The 27,247-nt window shown below is 42.7% G+C and overlaps 1 pseudogene; it reads right to left on the bottom strand.

Annotated features, from left to right (window-relative positions):
• Window positions 1–811: 811 nt before the first annotated feature.
• Window positions 812–3,517, bottom strand: LOC129561802 (ATM interactor pseudogene; annotated as a pseudogene).
• Window positions 3,518–27,247: the final 23,730 nt, after the last annotated feature.

The following is a 27,247-nucleotide window of genomic DNA, read 5'->3' as shown; positions in this document are numbered from 1 at the left end:
ATGACTACCCACTCCAGTAGTCTTGCCTGGAGAATTCCATGGTCAGAGGGGCCCGGCAGGCTGTAGTCCATGGGGTCGCAGAGGGTCGGACCCCACTGAGCGACTAACACCTGCTTCTTTACCTGGTTGCTGCTGCTGCTAAGTCACTTCAGTCATGTCTGACTCTGTGCGACCCCATAGACGGCAGCCTACCAGGCTCCCCTGTCCCTGGGATTCTCCAGGCAAGAACACTGGAGTGGGTTGCCATTTCCTTCTCCAATGTGTGAAAGTGAAAAGTGAAAGTGAAGTCGCTCAGTCATGTCCGACTCATAGCGATCCCATGGACTGCAGCCTACCAGGCTCCTCCATCCATGGGATTTTCTAGGCAAGAGTACTGGAGTAGCTTGCCATTGCCTTCTCCATCTTTACCTGGTTAACTCCTACTAATACATGAGACTCAGATCAATTGTTCCTTCTTCCTAGAAGCCATCCCTTATAATATCAAGATACCATCCCCTCCCTAAGGCCCCTGAGCTGACATCTTTCTAGTCATGCCCTTAACCCCTGGGTCTCATGAGAGCATGCTAAGTGACTTCAGTCATGTCAGACTCTTTGTGACCCTATGGACTGTAGTTCACCAGGTTCCTCTGTCCATGGGATTCTCCAAGCAAGAATACTGGAATGGGTTGCCATGACTTCCTCCAGGGAATCTTCCCAATGCAGGGATTGAATCCGAGTCTCTTATGTCTCCTGCATTGGCAGACGGATTCTTTACCATCAGTGCTACCTGGGAAGGCCAACTGCTAGGTCACAGCTTCATAATTGGGAGTTTCTGCTCTGTGGTCCTTTATTTATTTATTTTTTTCAGATCAACATCTTACACTTTATAATACACTCACAAATTTTTACACAGATTTCATGTTTACAAGTACAAAAAGGCAAAGAACCTCAAAGAATCGAAGTAACTGTATCGTCGACTACATTCAATAGAGTTAATACTGTTGTCCCTGTTCTTCATCTCCTAAATCCAGAAGGGAACTGTGAATTTATCCCCCATGTGGACTCCGCTTTCAGAAGTTGGAGACTGGGTGTAGTTCTGCACACGTTTGGGTTTCAACAGAGCTGAACTGAGATTCCATCGTGTTCCAGGCCAGGTCGGCCAGAAGAAAGTCATTCATTGCTGTCTGAGTTTCATTGCTGGTGAAGAATAAGCTCCCCAAAGTTTCGAAGCCAGAGTTCATGGTCTGTGTTTCGGCACTGTTCAACTGAACTTTGCTTTCCAGGGCAGGCAGGTTTTTAGCAGTGGCGATTCCGTCAGTCTGGGTCTCTGTGTCAGATGAATCAGTACTCATGGAAAAGCTGGAGTGTTTCAGGATACATCCCAGTGGCAGACGAGGGCTACTGTCTAAAAAGAAGTTCAGATCTGTCTGTGTCTGCGTGTCAAACATCTCAAGGCCTAAGAAGCTAGAATTTCCCCTACAACTGTAGGCCTGGGCAGAAGGGTCTGCAAGGAAGAAGTCAGTTTGGGTTTCTATGTCCAGCGACTCCAAGACTGGCTCAGTGGTCATGGTGCTAAGCTCACTCTCCTCGGTTTGTGTCTGTATATTTGAGGCTGAAAAGAATTCTTCAATATCAAAATCAATTGCAGGATTCTGGGTTGGGCCAGATGGGAGCTGGGTGTCAGGTCCAGTATTCGTGTCAGACAAAAGACTACGATTGTCCAGGGTTTGACCAGGTAGGTTACTTGACAAGATGTTTTCTAGATCACTTAATAAATCCATGGTTTGGGTCTGATTATCTGTCATGTTCTGTGATGAAAGCATACTGTTTGGTGCACTGAAGTTTATAATTGGTGTGGATTTCTCAATATCTTGAGTTAAAGTTTTAGGGTGGTTCTGAGGTAACAAGTCATGAGTTACAGTCTCTGCTACTAAGCTGCTGCTTATAATATTGTCTGTAGACACACCGTATGATGAATGGACACTCTCAAAAATGTCTCCACACATTACAGCTTGGTCCATCTGTACTCGGTCATCTGCTGGACTCTGCATTCCGCTGGACTGAGTTTCTCTGGAGATCCCACCTGGCTGGAAACTGGCATCTATAAATGCATCAGTCTGAGCAGCGATGGATGAGGTTACCTTAGAACTGGGCAAAAAAGTCTGAGTTTGAACACTAATGGGAAGGGAAACCTGGGAACCAAATGTCAAATCAGTTTGCGAACAGGACGACACAGAAGAGTCAGGGCTGGCCCACTGTGCAGACGGCATGAACTGTGGTGTGGTGTGGGACAGGTCTGTCTGTACATTGATGGAAGAAATGCTGTTCTTCTGACATGTGTTCCCGAGTTCTTGTATTGGGCTAAATGGACTTTTACCCAAGTTCACTTGAATACCTGTGCTAATCGGCTCAACAGCAACAGGATTGACAACTTTTGAAAGAGGGAGGCTCTCCTTGAGAGAGCAGGCCTCCGAATCCAGGCCGAGGATCAGGGTTCCGATGGACAAGGGCAGTAAGTGCACGGCCCCGGGCGCAGAGTCCTGATGGTCGACACCCAACACCACAGGCTGGGCCGAGGAGTCGGCTGCAGGCACGAAGACAGGCACGGGAGAAAACTGCATGACGGGGAGTTTGACCAAAGCCACTTTGGGCTTTGGTAAAAGCAACTTCTGAGGGTACCTTGGAGCTGCTGGAAGAGTCTGTTGTTTGGCATTAGAGCTGCAAGAGTCTTCAAAGGAAGCCACCAGCTTTATTTCTGAAGTTTCTAGCTCTGGAGCGTCTGGAGCAGAATTGGTTGGTTGCTCAGAGATTCAACGGTCTTACTGGACAGCTTCTGGTTGTGCAGGCAGTTTTCCATTTTCCTTTTCTTACTAGGTGGATCCCTGTGTTCTGCAGGGATCTCATGGCCAGTTCGGTAGATGTGGGACTGTAACGCAGTCCTGCTGGCATAGGGACAGCCACATGTGCACTGGAAGGTCTTGCCACAATCCTCTGCATGTCTTTTCAAGTCCCACTAGGTCCCATACGAATTGCTGCACTTACTACATTTATGCTTCTTTTCAGCATGCATTTTCATAAAGTGCTGTTTTACAAGAGAAAATTGAGAAAATGGTCTGTCAGGGCCTCTAGGACATCCTTCAATTGGACAACAATAGAATTTCGGTACAGTTTTCAAATCTTTTCTTACTGTTGGGTTTACTATGCCATCCTGCAGGCGGTGGCTCTTGACCAGGTGCCTGTTGAGCGCGGGGCTTTTGGGCAGGATCTTGCCGCAGCCGCGCACCGTGCACAGGATATTGGTCCGTACGGCCGGGGACAGCTCGCTCACCGACGGCTGGATGAGCTCCCGGGCCGGCGGCGCCGAGCCCGCGGGCTGCTGCCTCGCCGGCGGCGGTTGCGGCCGGCTGCCTCTCAGCCGCCCGGGGGGCACCCACGGGCCCGAGGCGGCGGCGGCGGCTCCCCTCGCGGCCGCCGGGACGGCCGGGGCGCGCGAGGCGAGAGCCGCAGGATCCGCCGCCGCCGCCTCAGAGGCCGCCATGGCTCTCGCGCCGCCTCTGTGGTCCTTTAATCACTGTATTCAGAGTCTAACAGGACACTGGGCAGAAAGCTGATGCCCATGAAGGAATACCCTCAGGTCAATAACAGAGTAGTAAAATGCACTGATTAAAGTGTTGGTGACTTAAAATCACCTTTCCAAATGACTTTGCTTAAAAGAGAACAAGGAAAAGACAGTGCAAAAGGTAAACTGCCAGTGGTGAAATTTCAGGAGGATGGGGGCCTTTCCTAGGGCTTGCAAGACAAGATCCAGAATTTTTCCAACTGAAAGGAATCCAAGAGATAGTTAAGTTTTGTTTTTTTTTCCACCTGTGTTCTTTGCCTACAGAGGTTCATGGAAAGTAGGGAGGGAGTAGTGAGGAAAGATAAGGGTTGGAGGATAGGACCGCAGACCTCCGTCCCCTAGTCAAGAAAGGAAGCTCTGCTACTATTTGTTTTCCAAATAAGGTTTACGTGCAAGATTTTATATAAAGAACTGATTTCTACTGTGGGAGTTGGGGCGGGGGGATTGATCTGGTCCAACTCACCCATTTTATAGATGAGGATATGAAACTAATGTCAATTGTCCAAAATAACACCATGGATATCCAGATCTTTTGATTCTCCATCTAGTGCTTATTTCAGGAGCTGTGTTGGTCTCCAGAGCAGGCTGTGCACTCAGCTGACCCTGCACCAGGGTAGGAAGAGAGCTCCCTGCATGCTCTTCACCTCCCACACGCCTCCCCAAATCACCCTCCCCTGAAGGAGAGGAAAAGCTAGGTACCTCCCTGGTGATCCAGTGGTTCAACATCTGCCTTGCAATGCAGGGGACATGGGTTTGATTCCTGATCAGGGAACTAAGATCCCACGTGCTGCAGGGGAGCACCACAACTGGAAAGCCTGCACGCTGCAATAAAAGATCCCACGTGACCCAACTAAGACTCAACGCAGCCAAATAAATAAATATTAAAAAAAAAAAAGAAAGGAAAGGGAAAGCTGATTTGGTGAAATCACCGGATCTTGTGATTCTCTTTTTCAGATGATGAAACCAGGGCTCAGATTCTGTAGCTCGTCCTTGGTGGACTCCATGTTGATTCAGAATGAGAAAAAACACCAGAGTGAGCCAACCAGAGTGAGCCCCAGTGAACCCCATGGCTCTTGCCTGAGATTCTTAAAAAAAAAAGGTCTGTGATCACTTGTTCCTCCTGCTAAGATCATTTGGAATAATCCTTTTAAGTGTTAAGATCCTCCTGGATCCTTATATCAAATTTAATACTGCCTACTGACTCAGGCCTTCCCTGAGACTGGGCCAAAGAGGCAACACAAATAAAAAGCACAAAGGGTCTTGTCATCCTGGGAGATGTTTTCTTTATTTGTGTCTTCTGGAAACCAGCAGACAGAAGACAATGGTCCTTTAAGGATTTACCACCAACTGGAACTGCAAATTACTCTTGAAAGCCCAAGACAAAACACACCACAGGGAGAACATAAAGAAGAGCTATTTTATTTTATGTGGATTCTGACTCTTAAAGTGCCCTTCCCTCCTGGTAAGATTTTTTGCCTTTTTTTTTTTTTTTCTGTGCTCCAATTTGACTGCCTTATTGTTACTGTGGCAAATATAGTCCTATGAACTGAACTCAAATTAGAAGCCAACCTAAACGTGCACAGAGGAAAATAATAGTAACAGCTGGAATGTTGAATCCATATAGTTATCGGGGTTCTTATTTCACAGGGGATGAGACTGAGGCACAGAGAAATTAAGCAACTTGTCCAAGGACACACAGCTTGCGAGAGGTAGAGCTAGGCTTATAAACCCAGGAAGTCTGGATCAAAAGCCACAGCCTTAATTAATGTGCTACAGAGACTCAACATCCACCATCCAGCAAGACTGCAGATCAGAGCCTCTGCTGGCACAAAGCAGACTCACAAAAGAGCAAGACAGCTGGCCATCAGGAACTTGGCTGGCCTGGTTGAGAAAGGTGAGCAAACATTCATCTGGTCAGAATCTTATTTATTCTAAACCCTGAGACAGAGCCCCTGGGGTGAGCCAGAGACTTGAGTCGGGAGGAGGGCAGGAGCCATGACACTGATGCTTATCTGTTTCAGTGCCCAAATTTCCCCTTTTTATAAAGACACCAGTCATATTGAATTAGAGTCCATCTTAATGATCAAATCCTAACTTGATAATCTGCAAAGACCCTATTTTCAAATAAAGCCACATTTACAGGTAATAGGAGTTCAAACTTCAAAGTCTTTGAGGGGACACAATTCAGCCCATTGCATGCTCTATGGAATTATGCTGAAGAAGTAAATTTCCAGCTCCAGATCTCAGGACTTGGAACACTTAGACTCAGCTACCATGGCACTTCTGAATCACCCCTTCTCCTGTCTGGGGAGAACCGTCTTAGCCATAATTTCTAGATGGCTCAGAGAATCTCTGCCCTCTTCCCTAGGCATTTTAACTTTGGTAGGATTTCTTATTTTACATTAAAAAAATTATTTTATTTATTTTTGGCTATGCTGAATCTTTGCTGCTGCACGCAGGCTTCCTCTAGTTGCAGCAAAGGGAGCTACTCTCTAGTTGCAGTGCTTGGGCTTCTCACTGTGGTGGCTTCTTCTGTTGCAGACACAGGCTCTAGGGTGTGCGGGCTTCACTAGTCATGACAGGTGGACTCAGTAGTGGCACACAGGTTTAGTTGTCCTGTGGCATGTGGAATCATCCTGGACCAGGGATCGAACCCATGTCCCCTGTATTGGCAGGCAGATTCTTAACCACTAGACTACCAGGGGAAGTCTTTTATTACCTTTAAAAAATGTTTTTTTTTAATATATGTACAAGGTCAAGCAACCATCACCACAATTTAATTTTAGAACAATTTTGTCTCCCCTAAAAAAACCTCTTACCCATTAGAAGTCACTCCCTGCTCCCTACCCCACCTCCAGGCAGCTACTCATCTGCTTTCTCTCTAAGGACCTTCCAAGACCATTCCCAGAACAGAACAGGTTTCTTCATATGCAGCCTGTCTACACAGAACAGTGAATCCACCACTTCCCAAGAGAGAGAATCTCCCATTCGCTTGATGCAGCTTGTCAAACTGGTTTCCTCTGCCCATCTGTGCACTTGAATTTTTGAACCTGGGTGCAGGAATGTGTATTTAAGACTGAATGATGATAGTCTAATGATTCAAAACAGTTTAGAATCTGGATTCTGTCATTCTTTGTATCCCCCATCCCTCTCAATTCTGTCCCATCTGAGTCTCATTAGCATGTCTTCCCTGCCCTTCTCTCCAAGTCACCCATAAGAATATTGAGAGCCTGCATTCTCAAAGAGGGTGATATCACCCCAAAAGGGGCAGAAAAAACTTACTTTTTAATATATAAACCATAGATGTGCATATGATTTGTAAACAGGTATCCAGTATATCAACTATGGTATTAAAATTTCATAAGAAAAATGGGTATTTGGGAAAATGTCTAATAAGGCTCCTTGAAAAAACATTAATGAAAAATGATAGAGAAACACTGGTCAAAAGTTTAAGGCTTAGAGCAAAACATCACCTGAGTCCACTGGAGGTCTCCCAAGAGCTGCGGACACCCATCAGCATGATTAACCAGCATCAGCAGAGCCCCTCCACCCCAACCAGGGCCAGCTAGCCATTTTCAGATAGGCAGGAATCTATAAATGCTCTAATATATTCTAATACATTGTACGACAATACTTTCAACAGCTAATAAAGAGGGCACGTGGATTAGCAAGTAACTTACCTCTAAAGTGAAGTGAAAGTGAAGTCACTCAGTCATGTCCAACTCTTTGCGACCCCACGGACTGTAGCCTACCAAGCCCACCAGGCTTCGGTCCACGGGATTTTCCAGGAAAGAGTATTGGAGTGGGTTGCCATTTCCTTTTCCAGGGGATCTTCCCGACCCAGGGATCAAACCCAGGTCTCCCACATTGTAGGCAGATGCTTTACCCTCTGAGCCACGAGGGAACCCCAACTTAGCTCTAAATGGGCATTAAATTATTTATCAATTCATTCATTCAACAGATATCTATTGAATGCCAACAATATGGCAGGCAACGGTCTAGGAGCTAGGGATACAACAAGCCCCAAAATAGTTAGAAATCTCCACCTTCATGGAGCTTACAGTCCAGAAAGTTTTGGGGTGAGAGGAAGACAGACAAAAAACAAAAATGTAATTAAACTATAGAGTATTATCAGATGGAGAAAAAAGCCTCAAAAAAGCTATCATCTGAAGGGGCTGATGCGGCAATGAAATTATTCTATACTAAATCGAAATGATGGATATATGCATACAGCATTGGTCAAAACCCATAGACATATCCAACACAAAGAGTGAATATTAAGGTAAACTGATTAAAAGACGCTTACTCCTTGGAAGGAAAGTTATGACCAACCTAGATAGTATATTAAAAAGCAGAGACATTATTTTGCCAACCAAGGTCTGTCTAGTCAAGGCTATGGTTTTTCCCGTGGTCATGTATGGATATGAGAGTTGGACTGTGAAGAAAGCTGATCACCGAAGAATTGATGCTTTTGAACTGTGGTGCTGGAGAAGACTCTTGAGAGTCCCTTGGACTGCAAGGAGATCCAACCAGTCCATTCTAAAGGAGATCAATCCTGGGTGTTCATTGGAAGGACTGATGCTAAAGCTGAAACTCCAATACTTTGGCCACCTCATGCGACGATTTGACACACTGGAAAACACTCTGATGCTGGGAGGGATTGGGGGCAAGAGGAGAAGGGGACGACAGAGAATGAGATGGCTGGATGGCATCACCGACTCGATGGACATGAATTTGAGTGAACTCTGGGAGTTGGTGATGGACAGGGAGGCCTGGCGTGCTGTGATTCATGGGGTCGCTAAGAGTCAGACACGACTGAGTGACTGAACTGAACTGAACTGAATGGACAGTAGCTAATAATGATGTATCAGTATTGGTTCACTCGGACATGACTGAGCAACTTTCTCTTTCACTTTTTCTTTCATTGGTTCATTGGGACTTCCCAGATGGTGCTAGCTGTAAAGAACCTGCCTGCCAATGCAGGAGACATAAAAGAGATGTGGGTTCAATCCCTGGGTTGGGAAGATCACTTGCAGAAGGACATAGCAACCCAGACCAGTATTCTTGCCTGGAAAATTCCATGGACTGAGGACCCTGGCAGGCTACAGTCCATAGAATTGCAAGGTGTCGGACACAGCTGAAGTGACTTAGCATGCCACATTTGTTTATTAATTGTAATAAATGTACCATACTGAGCAGCATGTTAATAATAGGGAAAAGTGTGAGGGTGGAGGTGGAGTGGGTATGTTGAACTCTATGTACTGTCTGCTCAAAATTTTGTATTATACTGTATTATATATATTCTGTATCATATACAGAATATAAGTGCATATTCTATATGCTTAACACTATACTAAATAAAGTGTTGTTGTTTTTTTTAAATAAAGCTGCAGTCTGAGCCCAAGCAAAAATCCAGAGAAAAGGAAGAGGGTACCTGTACTATGCTTGGAATTGAAAATTTTGGCAAGAAGAAAGAGTGAAAAGGAACATGAGGATGAGTGACGTTGACTCCGTCAGGTGAAATGAATCCAGGTGCCAATAGGAATCAGGTGAAATAGTACAACTAGGAAGAAGCAGGAGGGAATCGATTCCAAGAGATGATGTGGAACAATGAGGGCGGAGGAGCTCAAAGAAGCCATGCACAGCAGTTTTGGAAAGACCTTTAATCATAAGATAGAAAAGCCACAACTCGACTACAAGAAGGAAAGGAAACCAAGTTGTGATCAATTTTAAAGGGAAGTTCAGGGCCAGAAACCAGGGATGTGGTTATCAATGCACACAGCAGAATTTAAGAAGTAGGAATGGAGAGGAAATTACATACAGTTTTTAATTCCTTTCTCTCAGACATAATTTTCAGCTGACAAATAATTAGAGTTAGTTTTATGAGTTTTCCCAGCTACAATGAACTATGAAAAATAATAATGAAGACAAGGAACATTTCATTATACCTAGATTAATTCACCTTAGGAATCCAAACAGCTGATAAGTTTCTCACGTGGGAACTTTAAAAACCACAAACTTGCAATATACACAGACATGTGAAGAAAGGAATCAGACCTTGTGGATACAGAAGTGACTTCATCAGTACATGAGTCACACAGGTGAACTTTGAGTCTACTATCTATACATCCAGAAAATCCCAAGGGATTATCTGACATCCAAAAGAGGTAAACAACCCTGCTCCTCTCCTTAGAGCGACTAAAGTCTTAATGGAAAGGCTAGACTTACACAAAATAAAAAATAAATAAAAGTGAATAGAATATGGTTCCACTGAACATAACACAGAACAAGTGCTGTGGACTGACTGTGTGTGTCTCCCCAAAATTCATATGTTGACGTCCTAATCCTCAAGGTCACAGCATTGGAAGTGGGGCTTTTGGGAGGTAATTAGGTTTAGATAAGGTTGTAAGGGTAGAGTCCCATGATGAGATTAGTGCCCTTATAAGAAGTGGAAAAGGGCTTCCCAAGTGGCTCATGATAAAGAATCTGCTTGCCAGTGCAGGAGATGTGGGGTCATGAGTTTGATCCTTGGGTTGGGAAGATCCCCTGGAGGAGGAAATGGCAATCTACTCCAGTATTCTTGCCTGGAGAATCCCATGGACAGAGAAGCCTGGCAAACGACAGTCCATAGGGTCACAAAGAGTCAGATACAACTGAATGACTGAGCACACACACAGGAAGTAGAAAAGTTTGGTGCTTCCTCAGCTGTGTGAGAACCTAGCAAAAGGGTGACTCTCTGCAAATTAGGAAGAGGCTTCTCACCCAAGAGGTTGGCACCTTGATCCTGGACTTCTAGCCTCAGAACTGTGAGGAATAAATATCTGTAGTTTAAGCCACCTGGTCTATGGCATTTTTGTTATAGGGGCCCAAAGGAACTAAGGAGGGAATAAAAAGGGAGGACAGATTATATGGGTTCAGCTAAGCTACTTGGATGCAATCTTAAAAACGACAGAATGATTTCTGTTCATTTCCAAGGCAAACCATTCAATATTGCAGTAATCCAAGTCTATGCCCCAACCAGTAATGCTGAAGAAGCCGAAGTTGAACAGTTCTATGAAGACCTACAAGACCTTTTAGAACTAACCCCCCAAAAAGATGTCCTTTTCATTATAGGGGACTGGAATGCAAAAGTAGGAAGTCAAGAAACACCTGGAGTAACAGGCAAATTTGGCATTGGAGCAAGAAATGAAGCAGGGCAAAGGCTAATAGAGTTTTGCCAAGAGAACGCACTGGTCATAGCAAACACCGTCTACCAACAACACAAGAGAAGACTCTACACATGGACATCACCAGATGGTCAACACCGAAATCAGATTGATTATATTCTTTGCAGCCAAAGATGGAGAAGCTCTATACAGGTAGCAAAAACAAGACCAGGAGCTGACTGTGGCTCAGATCATGAACTCCTTATTGCCAAATTCAGACTTAAATTGAAGAAAGCAGGGAAAACCACTAGACCATTCAGCTATGACCTAAATCAAACCCCTTATGATTATACAGTGGAAGTGAGAAATAGATTTAAGGGACTAGATCTGATAGATAGAGTGCCTGATGAACTCTGGACAGAGGTTCATGACATTGTACAGGAGACAGGGACCAAGACCATCCCCATGGAAAAGAAATGCAAAAAAGCAAAATGGCTGTCTGAGAAGGCCTTACAAACAGCTGTGAAAAGAAGAGAAGCGAAAAGCAAAGGAGAAAAGGAAAGATATAAGCATCTGAATTCAGAGTTCCAAAGAATAGCAAGGAGAGATAAGAAAGCCTTCCTCAGCAATCAATGCAAAGAAATAGAGGAAAACAACAGAACAGGAAAAACAAGAGATCTTTTCAAGAAAATTAGAGATATCAAGGGAACATTTCATGAAAGACAGGCTCAATAAAGGACAGAAATGGTATGGACCTAACAGAAGCAAAAGATATTAAGAAGAGGTGGCAAGAATACACAGAAGAACTGTACAAAAAAGATCTTCACGATGAAGATAATCATGATGGCATGATCACTCACCTGGACCCAGACATCTTGGAATGTGAAGTCAAGTGGGCCTTAGAGAGCATCACTACGAACAAAGCTAGTGGAGGTGATGGAATTCCAGTTGAGCTATTTCAAATCCTGAAATATGATGCTGTGAAAGTGCTGCACTCAATATGCCAGCAAAAATTTGGAAAACTCAGCAGTGGCCACAGGACTGGAAAAGGTCAGTCTTCATCCCAATCCCCCAAAAAAAGGCAATGCCAAAGAATGCTCAAACTACCGCACAATTGACTCATCTCACACGCTAGTAAAGTCATGCTCAAAGTTCTCCAAGCCAGGCTTCAGCAATATATGAACCGTGAACTTCCAGATGTTCAAGCTGGTTTTTGAAAAGGCAGAGGAACCAGAGATCAAATTGCCAACATCCGATGGATCATGGAGAAAGCAAGAGAGTTCCAGAAAAACATCTATTTCTGCTTCATTGACTATGCCAAAGCCTTTGACTGTGTGGATCACAATAAACTGTGGAAAATTCTGAAAGAGATGGGAATCCCAGACCACCTGACCTGCCTTTTGAGAAACCTGTATGCAGATCAGGAAGCAACAGTTAGAACTGGACATGGAACAACAGACTGGTTCCAAATAGGAAAAGGAGTACATCAAGGTTGTATATTGTCACCCTGCTTATTTAACTTATATGCAGAGTACATCATGAGGAATGCTGGGCTGGAGGAAGCACAAGCTGGAATCAAGATTGCCGGGAGAAATATCAGTAACCTCAGATATGCAGATGACACTACCTTTATGGCAGAAAGTGAAGAGGAACTAAAAAGCCTCTTGGTGAAAGTGAAAGAGGAGAGTAAAAAGTTTGGCTTGAAGCTCAACATTCAGAAAACAAAGATCATGGCATCTGGTCCCATCACTTCATGGGAAATAGATGGGGAAACAGTGGAAACGGTGTCAGATTTTATTTTTTGGGCTCCAAAATCACTGTGGATGCTGATTGCAGCCATGAAATTAAAAGACACTTACTCCTTGGAAGGAAAGTTATGACCAACCTAGATAGTATATTAAAAAGCAGAGACATTACTTTGCCAACCAAGGTCCGTCTAGTCAAGGCTATGGTTTTTCCCGTGGTCATGTATGGATGTGAGAGTTGGACTGTGAAGAAAACTGAGGGCCGAAGAATTGATGCTTTTGAACTGCGGTGCTGGAGAAGACTCTTGAGAGTCCCTTGGACTGCAAGGAGGTCCAACCAGTCCATTCTAAAGGAGATCAATCCTGGGTGTTCATTGGAAGGACTGATGCTGAAGCTGAAACTCCAATACTTTGGCCACCTCATGCGACGAGTTGACTTATTGGAAAAGTGTCTGAAGCTGGGAGGGATTGGGGGTGGGAGGAGACGGGGACGACAGAGAATGAGATGGCTGGATGGCATCACCAACTCAATGGACATGAGTTTGAGTGAACTCTGGGAGTTGGTGATGGACAGGGAGGCCTGGCGTGCTGTGATTCACGGGGTCGCAAAGAGTCGGACACAACTGAGCTACTGAACAGAACAGAACACAAGCTCTAGCTGTCTCTTCAACCAGGGGAAGTTTGTATATTTAGCCAGGAATGGACACTCCTGGGAATTAGGATGGTGGCAGCAACAAAGGGACCCAGGGAGATCACTGAGACAAGAGGAATAGTTCTCAAATGAAAGAGGCAACCCTATACACAGAACAATGTAGTGTCTAATCTCCTCTTGTCGCCTTTAGCCAAGTTCTGCCCTGGGGACCTCATTCTTCCTCTGCCCTTTAAGGTCAAGTTCAAGTTCCATCTCTGTGGAGGAACCTAATATTAGCCTCATTTTCCTTAGAATTCCAGGGACACACATGATCTATTCCATTCACTTAGTATCCTTGTATGCAGTATGGTGGGCAGTTCTGAATTGGCAGTAAATCTGGGTTTCAGGAGATTCACCTCTCACTAATTATGTTATTTTGGATGGATATTTAGCAACTCTGAGCATCAATTTCCTGATTTGCAAATTAGGGGAAATGAGAGAATTCTAAGCATCAATTCTTGAGGATATGGGGCAATGGGAACTCCCATTCTTGTGGGTTGGGTGCAAACTGATCCAAGGCCTTTGGAAAACTATTTGCCAGTGTCTACTAAAGTTAAATCCATGCCTACTCTCTGAGCTAGTAATTCCCTTCCCAGATATAAACCCAATAAAAATGAGTGCTTATGTTCACCAGAAGATATACACAATACTCATAATGATTGTAATCGTAATAGTCCAAAGATGAAACAACCCAAATGTCCATCAACAGTAAAATTGAGTTTTTAAATGGTGATCTATTTGTACATTGCATATTGAATAGCAGTGAAAACAAACTACAGTTACACATAGCAATATGGGTGAATCTCACAAGTACAATACTAAAAAAATCAAAATGCAAAAATATATATATACTAAACGGTTTTATTTAGTCACCAGTAGGGAAGCAGCAATGATGATGATGATGAGAGTCAAAAGAGGTTACTTTTGGGTTGTTCATTGGAAAAGTCAGGGAATTTGGGGGGTGCTAGAAACATTTTATTAATATATATGATCTGGGTGACCTGTACCTATGAAACTAATAACTAAAATGTTAAAAAAAAAAAAAAGTTGAAGTGTAGAAATCAATCCAGCTGTGCCTTTTCAAGTCATACTTCAACTTTTAGAAGTAAATAAAAAGGAAAAAGAGCACTTAGTCTTGCCCACGGAGGAGGCAATGGCACTCCACTCCAGTACTCTTGCATGGAAAATCCCATGGACGGAGAAGCCTGGTAGGCTGCAGTCCATGGGGTCGTGAAGAGTCGGACAGGACTGAGTGACTTTACTGTCACTTTTCAATTTCATGCACTGGAGAAGGAAATGGCAACCCACTCCAGTGTTCTTGCCTGGAGAATCCCAGGGACGGGGGAGCCTGGTGGGCTGCCGTCTATGGGGTCGCACAGAGCTGGCCACAACTGAGGCAACTTAGCAGCAGCAGCAGCAGCTGCAGTCTTGCCCAGGGTGTGTATCCTCAAAACATGCATCAATAATGGTCAAAATATACATCAACAATGGTGGGAGGGGTCTTGACAGCTGCATGGCTGGCTCCTTCCGGTCTCAACCCCATGGAATGGGAGGCCCTCCTATCCTTACCCCAAACCTACTGTCGTATTCCCTTGTAATTTTCTTTGCAGCACTTACTGACAGAATTGGAAATTATCACATTTTCTGGTTTGTTTGTTGATTTGTTTTTTACTGGTTTAACATCCCCAAGGCATTGTCTGAGTGATCCAAGTCCAGCAAGTGCCTGGTTCACAGCGAGCCCTACTTAGTATTCATTGGATGGATGCCTGAATGAATGACAGAGGGAAAGAAGGCATGTGTGACACTGTGCTAGAAAGCTGGGAAGACAGGGATTGATAAGATGCACGTCTCTCCCACAAGGAGATCACAGTGGTTGATTCTGCTGATGCTGACTTGAAGAGGTCCTTAGAAACCCAGCCTTCCCCTCTGTCTGACCCTCATCATCACTTTCCTGACTTGGTCACCAGCTCCTGAGCTCCCTGTCTTTGGGCACTCCCACTCCCCCCCACCCCTCAGCCCCCAAACACAGTCTCTGCATTGCCACCAGTTAACTTACTGAAAACTAATTCTGATCATGGTGTCCCATTTCTTCCAACCTCCTTTGACTCCTCTCTCCAAGTCAATATTGAGACATTTTCTGAAAATATGCATAATGGATTTGATAAGAAATTTTCCTTTCAGTAGTCAAAAAAATTTAATATAGTTGCCTAAAATCAGAATTCAATGTTCAACAAGAAATGCATAATTATTTGTAAATAAATTTTTAATTCTTTAAAATTTTAAATAAATTTAAACAGATCTATACTTATACATTTGACCAGCTACAAAAAGAAACAAAAAACCTTGGATTCTTACATAAAAGAAAAACACTTCTAGATAAATAAATAGTAAAAGAAAAGAAAAGACCCTGATGCTGGGAAAGATGGAAGGCAGGAGGAGAAGGGGATGACAGAGGATGAGATGGTTGGATGGCATCACCGACTCAATGGATATGAGTTTGAGCAAGCTCCGGGAGTTGGTGATGGACAGGGAGGCCTGGTGTGCTGCAGTCCATGTGGTCGCAAATTGTCGGACAAGACTGGGCAACTGCCCTGAATTAAAATATTAACAGAAAATTCTGAGGACAGGATCAAAAAAGATATTTTACAAAAAGTGGAAGCTCTTCAATTATGTCACCAAATAACTGCTTATAAAATACAAAACTTTTCTAACAGTAGCAAAGACCAATCAATAAACTTGAAAAATCACAAGTACTTTTCCTTAGTTTTAGATTTATCATGTGCTATAACTAATACTTTGCCTAATTAATACTTTGGGTACATTTTGTCTCAAAGACCTTCCAGTTTACAAAGAAATGTTGACAATTAACACCTTAAAAATACCTAGCATGTGGCATAGATACTTTTAAATTCTTTAATATCTGTGAAAGAAGAATTCTAGCTAGATTTTTTAAAAATCAGTTTCCATCACTACAAATGGTAATTCTGTTATGCTGGGTCAAACTTTGCATTGATAGGAATCTCTGAATAAGAAACCATTATTTCCCTGTGTTCATTGTTCAGTCACTCATGTCCAAATCTTTGAAATCCCCTGGACTGGAGCATGCCAGGCTTCCCTGTCCTTCACCATTTCCTGGAGCTTGCTCAAACTCATGTCCATTGATAGTGATGCCATCTAATCATCTAGTCCTCCATCATCCCCTTCTCCTCCCACCTTCTATCTTTCCCAGCATCAGGGTCTTTTCTAATTTCCCTAACTGCTTATAATACTTGTTGAAAATACTTACAGCTTTCTGCAGCAGAATCTACGAAAAGCATCGATAGCTTGTGGTGAACGAAGTCAGATTCGAGATCTCCGAAGATTTAGCTTCGGAACCAGAGACCAGGCTTGATCACTCAAGAGCTTTTGTATCAGTTCAGTTCAGTTCATTCACTCAGTAGTATCTGACTCTTGCAACCCCATGGACTGCAGCACTCCAGGTTTCCCAGTCCATCACCAATTCCCGGAGTTTACTTAAACTCATGTCCATCTTCTGTAATCCCTTTCTCGTCTCACCTTCAATCTTTCCCAGCATCAGGGTCTTTTCCAGTGAGTCAACTCGTCACATCAGGTGGTCAAAGTATTGGATTTTCAGCTTCAGCATCAGCCCTTTCAATGAATATTCAGGACTGATTTCCTTTAGGATGGACTGGTTGGATCTCCTTGCAGTCCAAGGGACTCTCAAGAGTCTTCTCCAGCACCACAGTTCAAAGGCATCCGTTCTGCGGTGCTCAGCTTTCTTTATAGTCCAAATTTCACATCCATATATGACTACTGGAAAAACCATAGCTTGGACTAGATGGATCTTTGCTGGCAAAGTAACATCTCTGCTTTTTAACATGCTCTCTAGGTTGGTCATAGCTTTTCTTCCAAGGAGCAAGTGTCTTCTAATTTCACGGTTGCAGTCAACATCTGCAGTGATTTTGGAGTCTCGCCCCCCCCCAAAAAAAATAAAGAGCCAAAGGAAAAGCAACACCCAGTTGTGGATGTGACTGACGATGGAAGTAAAGTCCGATAAGAACAATACTAAAAAAGAACCTGGAATGTTAGGTTCATGAATCAAGGTAAATTGGAAGTGGTCAAACAGGAGATGGCAAGAGTGAACATCAACATTTTAGGAATCAGTGAACTAAAATGGACTGGAATGGGTGAATTTAACTCAGATGACCATTATATCTACTACTGTGGGTAGGAATCCCTTAGAAGAAATGGAGTAGCCCTCAGAGTGAACAAAAGAGTCTGCAATGCAGTACTTGGATGCAATCTCAAAAAGGACAGAATGATATCTGTTCGTTTCCAAGGCAAACCATTCAATATCACAGTAATCCAAATCTATGCCCCAACCAATAATGCTGAAGAAGCTGAACGGTTCCATGAAAACCTACAAAGCCTTCTAGAACTAACACCACCACCCCCCAAAAAAAGAGCTTTTGTTTAGCAGAGTTTTATTAAAATATAACAAGGGACAGAGAAAGCTTCTGACATAGACATCAGAAGGTGGAGGGAGAGTGCCCCCTCACTAGTCTTTGTGAAGGAGCTCTATACATTATTACAGTAAAAGGTATTACCAGACCCTCTCCCACAATATAAGATAACAGGATTAGAACAAAAGAGTCCAAAATGCAGTAACTGGACGCAATCTTAAAAACAACAGAATGATCTCTGTTTGTTTCCAAGGCAAACCATTCAATATCACAGTAACCCAAGTCTATGCTCCAACCAGTAATGCTGAAGAAACTGAAATTAAATGGTTCTATGAAGACCTACAAGACCTTCTAGTACTAACCCCCCAAAAGATGTCCTTTTCATCATAGGTGACTGGAATGCAAAAGTAGGAAGTCAAGAGATACCTGGGGTAACAGGAAAATTTGGCTTTGAAGTACAAAATGAAGCAGGGCAAAGGCTAATAGAGTTTTGCCAAGAGAACACACTGGTCATAGCAAACACCCTATTCCAACAACACAAGAGATGACTTTACACATGGACATCACCAGATGGTCAACACCGAAATTAGATTCATTATATTCTTTGCAGCTGAAGATGGGGAAGCTCTATACAGTCAGCAAAAACAAGACTGGAAACTGACTGTGGCTCAGATCATGAACTCCTTATTGCCAAATTCAGACTTAAATTGAAGAAAGTAGGGAAAACCACTAGACTATTCAGATATGACCTAAATCAAATCCCTTGTGATTATACAGTGGAAGTAAGAAATAGATTTAAGGGATTAAATCTGATTAAGTGCCTGAAGAACTATGAACAGAGGTTTGTGACATTGTACAGGTGGCAGGGATCAAGACCATCCCCAAGAAAAAAGAAATACAAAAAAGACAAAATGGTTGTCTGAGGAGGCTTTACAAATACCTGAGAAAAGAAGAGAAGTGAAAGGCAAAGGAGAAAAGGAAAGATAAACCCATTTGAATGCAGAGTTTCAAAGAATAACAAGGAGAGATAAGAAAGCCTACCTCAATAATCAATTCAAAGAGATAGAGGAAAACAATAGAGTGGGAAAGACTAGAGATCTCTTCAAGAAAATTAGAGATACCAAGGGAACATTTCATGCAAAGATGGGCTTGATAAAGGACAGAAATGGTATGGACCTAACAGAAGCAGAAAATATTAAGAAGAGGTGGCAAGAATACACAGAAGAAATATACAAAAAAGATCTTCATGACCCAGATAACCATGATGGTGTGATCACTCACCTAGAGCCAGACATCCTGGAATGAGAAGTCAAGTGGGCCTTAGGAAGCATCACTACAAACAAAGCTAGTGAAGGTGATGGAATTCCAGTTGAGCTATTTCAAATCCTGAAAGGTGATGCTGTGAGAGTGTTGCACTCAATATGCCAGCAAATTTGGAAAACTCAGCAGTGACCACAGGACTGGAAAAGGTCAGTTTTCATTCTAATTCCAAAGAAGGGCAATGCCAAAGAATGTTCCAACTACCGTACAATTGCACTCATCTCACATGCTAGCAAAGTAATGCTCAAAATTCTCCAAGCCAGGTTTCAACAGGACATGAACCAAGAACTTCCAGATGTTCAGGCTGGATTTAGAAAAGCCAGCGGAACCAGAGATCAAATTGCCAACATCTACTGGATCATTGAAAATGCAAGAGAATTCCAGAAAAACATCTGCTTTATTGATTACACCAAAGTCTTTGATTGTGTGGATCACCCCAAACTGTGGAAAATTCTTCAAGAGCTGGGAATACCAGACAACCTTACCTGCCTCCTGAGAAATCTGTATACAGGTCAAGAAGCAACATTTAGAACGGGACACGGAACAACAGACTGGTTCCACACTGGGAAAGGAATACATCAAGGCCATATATTGTCAAGTTGCTTATTTAACTTATATGCAGAGTACATTATGAGAAATGCTGGGCTGGATGAAGCGCAAACTGAAATCAAGGTTGCCGGGAGAATATGCAGATGACACCACCCTTATGGCAGAAAGTGAAGAGGAACTAAAGAGCCTCTTGGTGAGTGTGTAAGAGGAGAGTGGAAAAGGTGGCTTAAAACTCAACATTCAAAAAACTAAGATCAAGGCATCCGGTCTCATCACTCCATGGCAAATAGATGGAGAAACAATGGAAACAGTGATAGACTTTATTTTCTTGGGCTCCAAAATCACTGTAGATGGTGACTGCAGCCATGAAATTAAAAGATGCTTGCTCCTTGGAAGAAAAGCTCTGACAAACCTGACAGCATATTAAAAGTAGAGACATTATTTTGCCGACAAAGGTCCATCTAGTCAAAGCTATGGTTTTTCCAGTAGTCACGTATGGATGTGAGAGTTGGACTGTGAAGAAAGCTGAGCACTGGAGAATTCATGGTTTTGAACTATAATGTTGGAAAAGACTCTTGAGAGTCCCTTGGACTGCAGGGAGATCAAGCCAGTCAATCCTAAAGGAAATCAGTCCTGAATATTCATTAGAAGGACTGATGCTAAAGCTGAAAATCCAATACTTTGGCCACCTGATGCAAAGAACTGACTCCCTGGAAAAGACCCTGATGCTGGAAAGATTGAAATCAGGAGGAGAAGGGGATGACAGAGGATGAGGTGGTTGGATGGCATCACTGACTCGATGGACATGAGTTTGAATAAGCTCCAGGAGTTAGCAATGGACAGGGAAGCCTGGAGTGCTGCAGTCCATGGGGTTGCAAAGAGTTGGACACAACTGACTGAACTGAACTGATTGACCAGACCCACTCCTACAACATACATCTTAAGATAACAAGATCTGTCAGAAGGTTCTTGTTAAGGGAAAACACGTCCTTGAGCAAGATACATTGTTATACTAAGACAAAGCAATGTAGAAAAAAACGTTTGTCCTTTTCTCCTCCTTGAGAACTCCAGACCTCTCTCTCCTCCCCAAAAGCCTCAGACCCCTTGCTCCTCCTCAGGGACCCCAGACTTCTTATCAACTTGCCTAGGAATTGACTCTCCCAGCATCATGGATACAGTTGTTAAAGTTGTTTGCCATATATATTAAAATACTATGAATCATTTCCAGTTTATGGAACAGTTGGAAAAAACAGAATATTTTTAATGACCTTGTGTTCTTTGTCAATGCTCTTTATTTGAGTCATGGAAGAGTTTTGCAAAAACTTGCTTCATCTTTAACTTTGAATCAAAATTTTCTTTAAACAAAGATAATGCTTGCCAAATATTCATTATCAAAGACAGAAAATGGCAGTGTGACTTATGTTTTCTCATCAAAATCAAACTGCACACACATCAACAAAATTTGAAACTCCAAGGTAAGAAAGGTTTAACTTATTACTTAGCTAGACAGGTATGAGGATTCATGTTGAAACTGAAACTTTTATAACACAATTCAATGATAATTATTTTATACCTTTTCCTAACATAAATAATAGGCAAATTAATTTCATTGTAATTGATGGGTGTCACGTAAATTGGCTATAGTCTAAAAACAAGTCAAGAATGCTTCATCATCAGCAATGAACTTTAAGTTGCCTTTCAAATTATGCAATATGCTTCTGAATTGACCCAAGAGTTGGTGAATTTACTTAAGTTGGACAAATGTAGCTTTGAAACTGTATGTCTTTTCTTCACAGGTGGTGCTAGTTGTAAAGAACCCACCTGCCAATGCAGGTACATAAGGGACGTGAGTTTGATCCCTGGATCAGGAAGACAGGAAGATCCTTTGGAGGAGATCATGTCAACCCCTCCTGTATTCTTGTCTGGAGAATTCCATGGACAGAGGAGCCTGGCTGGCTACAGTCCATGGGGTCACACAGAGTCAAGGAATGACTGAAGCAACTTAACACGAATGCTTTTGCTCCAAAGTCAAATAAATTCTAGAAAAGATTAACAAGTTTTGTCAACATAGACACAAATATTTTTTAGAAATTATTTTTGGTACTTTTTTAGATTAGTGGAAAACTTTTAAGTATGCTTGGGGAAATAGATGGGGAAACAGTGGAAACAGTGTCAGACTTTATTTTTGGGGCTCCAAAATCACTGCAGATGCTGATTGCAGCCAGGAAATTAAAAGACGCTTACTCCTTGGAAGGAAAGTTATGACCAACCTAGATAGCATATTAAAAAGCAGAGACATTACTTTGCCAACAAAGGTCCGTCTAGTCAAGGCTATGGTCTTTCCTGTGGTCATGTATGGATGTGAGAGTTGGACTGTGAAGAAAGCTGATCGCCAAAGAATTGATGCTTTTGAACTGTGGTGCTGGAGAAGACTCTTGAGAGTCCCTTGGACTGCAAGGAGATCCAACCAGCCCATTCTAAAGGAGATCAATCTTGGGTGTTCATTGGAAGGACTGATGCTAAAGCTGAAACTGCAATACTTTGGCCACTTCATGCGACGAGTTGACTCACTGGAAAAGACTCTGATGCTGGGAGGGAGTAGGGGCGGGAGGAGACGGGGATGACAGAGAATGAAATGGCTGGATGACATCACCGACTCGATGGACCTGAGTTTGAGTGAACTCCAGGAGTTGGTGATGGACAGGGAGGCCTGGCGTGTTGTGATTCATGGGGTCACAAAGAGTTGGACATGATTGAGCGACTGAACTGAACTGAACTGGGCCATATTAGGTATGTGAAACTACTTATTCAACTGTGAATTTCATGAAATGTATTACAGATCAATTGAATCAAGTGGAAAAGCTTTTTTTAAATCAAGTTGTGCCAAAAGTAAAAACTAAACACTGAATTTCCAAGACTTACATGAAAAAATATATATATCATTAAAAATTGATTATATTAGTCACATCTTGAAATAATATTTTGATAATTTGGTTAAGTAAAATACATCACTAAAATTAATTTCACCTGTATCTTGTTACTTTTTAATAATGTTGATACTAGAAAATTTAAAACTACACATGTGGCTCATATTATGTTTCTTTTGGATAGCTCTGCTCTGGAATAAAATTTCCACGATAATATGACTAAGGTGACATGAACTTTGTGTTGTTCATTGTTGTATTCCCAGGCCCTAAAACCAGTGCCTGTCACATAGTAGGTGTTCAGAAAATATCAATTAACTAAATGAATGTAGCTGTACCTCAGTAGTAACAGCAAAGGTTCAGTAGCAGGATATAGGAACAACTCCAACTATTGTAAATAGAAAGGGATTTAAAATGGGAAATTAAGAATTTACAGACATTTAACCAAAGACATATAAATGGCCAACAGGAACATGAAAAGGTGCTCAACATCACCAGTCATCAGTTCAGTTCAGTTCAGTCGCTCAGTCGTGTCCGATTCTTTGCGACGCCATGAATCACAGCACGCCAGGCCTCTCTGTCCATCACCAACTCCCGGAGTTCACTCAAACCCACCTCCATCGAGTCAGTGATGCCATCCAGCCATCTCATTCTCTGTCGTCCCCGTCTCCTCCTACCCCCAATCCCTCCCAGCTTCAGAGTCTTTTCCAGTGAGTCAACTCATCGCATGAGGTGGCCAAAGTATTGGAGCTTCAACTTTAGCATCAGTCCTTTCAATGAACACCCAGGACTGATCTCTCAAGAGTCTCCTCCAACACCACAGTTCAAAAGCATCAATTCTTCAGCGATCAGCTTTGTTTACAATTCAACTCTCACATCCATACATAACCGCTGGAAAAACCATAGCCTTGACTAGACAGACATTTGTTGGCAAAGTAATGTCTTTGCTTTTTAATATGCTATCTAGGTTGGTCATAATTTTCCTTCCAAGGAGGAAGCGTCTTTTAATTTCATGGCTGCAATCAGCATCCACAGTGATTTTGGAGCCCCAAAAAATAAAGTCTGACACTGTTTCCACTGTTTCCCCATCTCTTTCCCATGAAGTGATGGGACCAGATGCCATGATCTTTGTTTTCTGAATGTTGAGCTTCAAGCCAACTTTTTCACTCTCCTCTTTCACTTTCACCAAGAGGCTTTTTAGTTCCTCTTCACTTTATGCCATAAGGGTGGTGTCATTTGCATATCTGAGGTTATTGATATTTCTCCCGGCAATCTTGATTCCAGCCTGTTCTTCTTCCAGTGCAACGTTCCTCATGATGTACTCTGCATATAAGTTAAATAAGCAGGGTGACAAGATACAACCTTGACGTACTCCTTTTCCTATTTGGAACCAGTCTGTTGTTCCATGTCCAGTTCTAACTGTTGCTTCCTGACCTGCATACAGGTTTCTCAAGAGGCAGGTCAGGTGGTCTGGTATTCCCATCTCTTTCAGAATGTTCCACAGTTTATTGTGATCCACACAGTCAAAGGCTTTGGCATAGTTAATGAAGCAGAAATAGATATTTTTCTGGAACTCTCTTGCCTTTTCCATGATCCAGTGGATGTTGTCAATTTGATCTCTGGTTCCTCTGCCTTTTCTAAAACCAGCTTGAACATCAGGGAGTTCATGGTTCACATATTGCTGAAGCCTGGCTTGGAGAATTTTGAGCATGACTTTACTAGCATGTGAGATGAGTGCAATTGTGTGGTAGTTTGAGCATTCTTTGGCATTGCCTTTCTTTGGGATTGGGATGAAGACTGACCTTTTCCAGTCCTGTGGCCACTGCTGAGTTTTCCAAATTTTTGCTGGCATATTGAGTGCAGCACTTTCACAGCATCATCTTTCAGGATTTGAAATAGCTCAACTGGAATTCCATCACCTTCACTAGTTGTTCATAGTGATGCTTCCTAAGGCCCACTTGACTTCACATCCAAGATGTCTGACTCTAGGTCAGTGATCACACCATCATGATTATCTTGGTCATGAAGATCTTTTTTGTACAGTTCTTCTGTGTATTTTTGCCACCTCTTCTTAATATCTTCTGCTTCTGTTAAGTCCATATCATTTCTGTCCTTTATTGAGCCCATCTTTGCATGAAATGTTCCCTTAGTATCTCTAATTTTCTGGAAGAGATCTCTTGTCTTTCCTATTCTGTTGTTTTCCTCTATTTCTTTGCATTGATTGCTGAGGAAGGCTTTCTTATCTCTCCTTGCTATTCTTTGGAACTCTGCATTCAGATGCTTATATCTTTCCTTTTCTCCTTTGCTTTTCACTTCTCTTCTTTTCAGAGCTATTTGTAAGACCTTCTTAGACAGCCATTTTGCTTTTTTGCATTTCTTTTCCATGGGGATGGTCTTGATCCCTGTCTTCTGTACAATGTCACGAACCTCCGTCCACAGTTCATCAGGCACTCTATCCATCAGATCTAGACCCTTAAATCTATTTCTCACTTCCACTGTATAATCATAAGGGATTTGATTTAGGTCATACCTGAATGGTCTAGTGGTTTTCCCTACTTTCTTCAATTTAAGTCTGAATTTGGCAATAAGGCGTTCATGATCTGAGTCACATTCAGCTCCTTGTCTTGTTTTTGCTAACTGTATAGAGCTTCTCCATCTTTGGCTGCAAAGATATAATCAATCTGATTTCAGTGTTGACCATTTGGTGATGTCCATGTGTAGAGTCACCTCTTTTGTTGTTGGAAGAGGGTATTTGCTATGACCAGTGCGTTCTCTTGGCAAAACTCTATTAGCCAAGTGACAGCGGCTGCGTGGGCACAGAAGGACCGAGAGGAGCTACTCCACATTCAAGATCAGGAGGGGCAGCCGTGAGGAGATACCCCTCATCCAAGGTAAGGTGCAGAGGCTGCGCTTTGCTGGAGCAACCTTGAAGAGTTACCCCACAACCAAGGGAAGAGAAACCCAAATAACATGGTAGGTATTGCGAGAGGGCATCAGAGGGCAGACACACTGAAATCGTAATCACAGGAAACTAGTCGATCTGATCACAGGGACCACAGCCCTGTCTAACTCAGTGAAACTAAGCCATGCCGTGTGGGGCCACCCAAGATGGGTGGGTCATGGTGGAGAGGTCTGACAGAATGTGGTCCACTGGAGAAGGGAACGGCAAACCACTTCAGTATACCTGCCTTGAGAACCCCATGAACAGTATGAAAAGGTAAAATGATAGGATTCTGAATGAGGAATTCCCCAGGTCGGTAGTGCCCCCTATGCTACTGGAGATCAGTGGAGAAATAACTCCAGAAAGAATGAAGGGATGGAGCCAAAGAAAAAACAATACCCAGTTGTGGATGTGACTGGTGATAGAAGCAAGGTCTGATGCTGTAAAGAGCAATATTGCATAGGAACCTGGAATGTTAGGGCCATGAATCAAGGCAAATTGGAAGTGGTCAAACAGGAGATGGCAAGAGTGAACGTAGACATTCTAGGACTCAGTGAACTAAAATGGACTGGAATGGGTGAATTTAACTCAGATGACCACTATATCTATTGCTGTGGGCAGGAATCCCTTGGAGTAGCCATCATGGACAACAAAAGAGTCTGAAATGCAGTACTTGGATGCATTCTCAAAAACAACAGAATGATCTCTGTTCGTTTCCAAGGCAAACCATTCAATATTACAGTAATCCAAGTCTATGCCCCAACCAGCAACGCTGAAGAAGTCGAAGTTGAACGGTTCCATGAAGACCTACAAGACCTTTTAGAAATAACATCCAAAAAAGATGTCCTTTTCATTATAGGGGACTGGAATGCAAAAGTAGGAAGTCAAGAAACACCTGGAGTAACAGGCAAATTTGGCCTTGGAGCACCAGTCATGAGGGAAATACAAATCAGAACCAAAGTGAGATATCATCTCACACTCATTAGAGAGTCTATTATCAAAAACACAAGAAATAACAAGTGTTGGTAAGGATGCGGAGGGAAGGGAACTCCCCAAACATTGTTGGTGGGAATGGGAATGTGAATAGGTATTGTTGCTATGGGAAGCAATGCAGAGACTCCTCAAAAAATTAAACTAGAACTGCCATATGACCCAGCAGTTCCACTTCTGGGTATTTATCTGAAGAAGATGAAAGCATTAACTTAAAAAGATATCTGCAAAACACAAACAAACAGATATCTGCACCCTCATATTCACTGCAGTGACATGGAAGCAACCTAGTATTCACTAATGGGTGAATGAATAAAGAAAAAGAAGTGTGTATATTATATATATACACCACACAGTGAGATATTCTTCAGACATTGGGGGAAAAAGAAAACCTTGCTATTTGCAACAGTACGGATGGACCTTGAGGGCCTCACACTAGACAAGTCAGATAAAGGACAATGTGTACCATTTCACTTATTGTGGAATATAATTTTTTTTTTTAAGATTAAAAAATAAAGTGGAGCTCTCCCCCTGGTGGCTCAGATGATAAAGCGTCTGCCTGCAATGTGGGAGACCTGGGTTCGATCCCTGGGTCGGGAAGGTCCTCTGGAGAAAGAAATGGCAACCCACTCCAGGATTCTTGCCTGGGAAATCCCATGGACAGAAGAGCCTGGTAGGCTACAGTCCATGAGGTCCCAAAGAGTCGGACACAACTGAGCGATTTCACTTTCTTTTTTTCTTTCCTAGAAATGGAGAATAGATGTGTGGTTACCAGGGGCAGGGGTTGGGAATTGAGCAAATTGGGTGAAGGGAGTCAAAGGTACAATCTGCCTATTATAGAATAAATAAGTCATGGAGTGTGATGTACAGTATGGTGACCA

This window comes from Moschus berezovskii, chromosome 5, assembly GCF_049115385.1.
Source record: "Moschus berezovskii isolate FMDL1 chromosome 5, NW_MosBer_1.0, whole genome shotgun sequence".
NCBI classification, from domain to species: Eukaryota; Metazoa; Chordata; class Mammalia; order Artiodactyla; family Moschidae; genus Moschus; species Moschus berezovskii.
The sequence above is the reverse complement of the archived record's forward strand: the minus strand, read 5'-3'. Positions and strand labels throughout refer to the sequence as shown.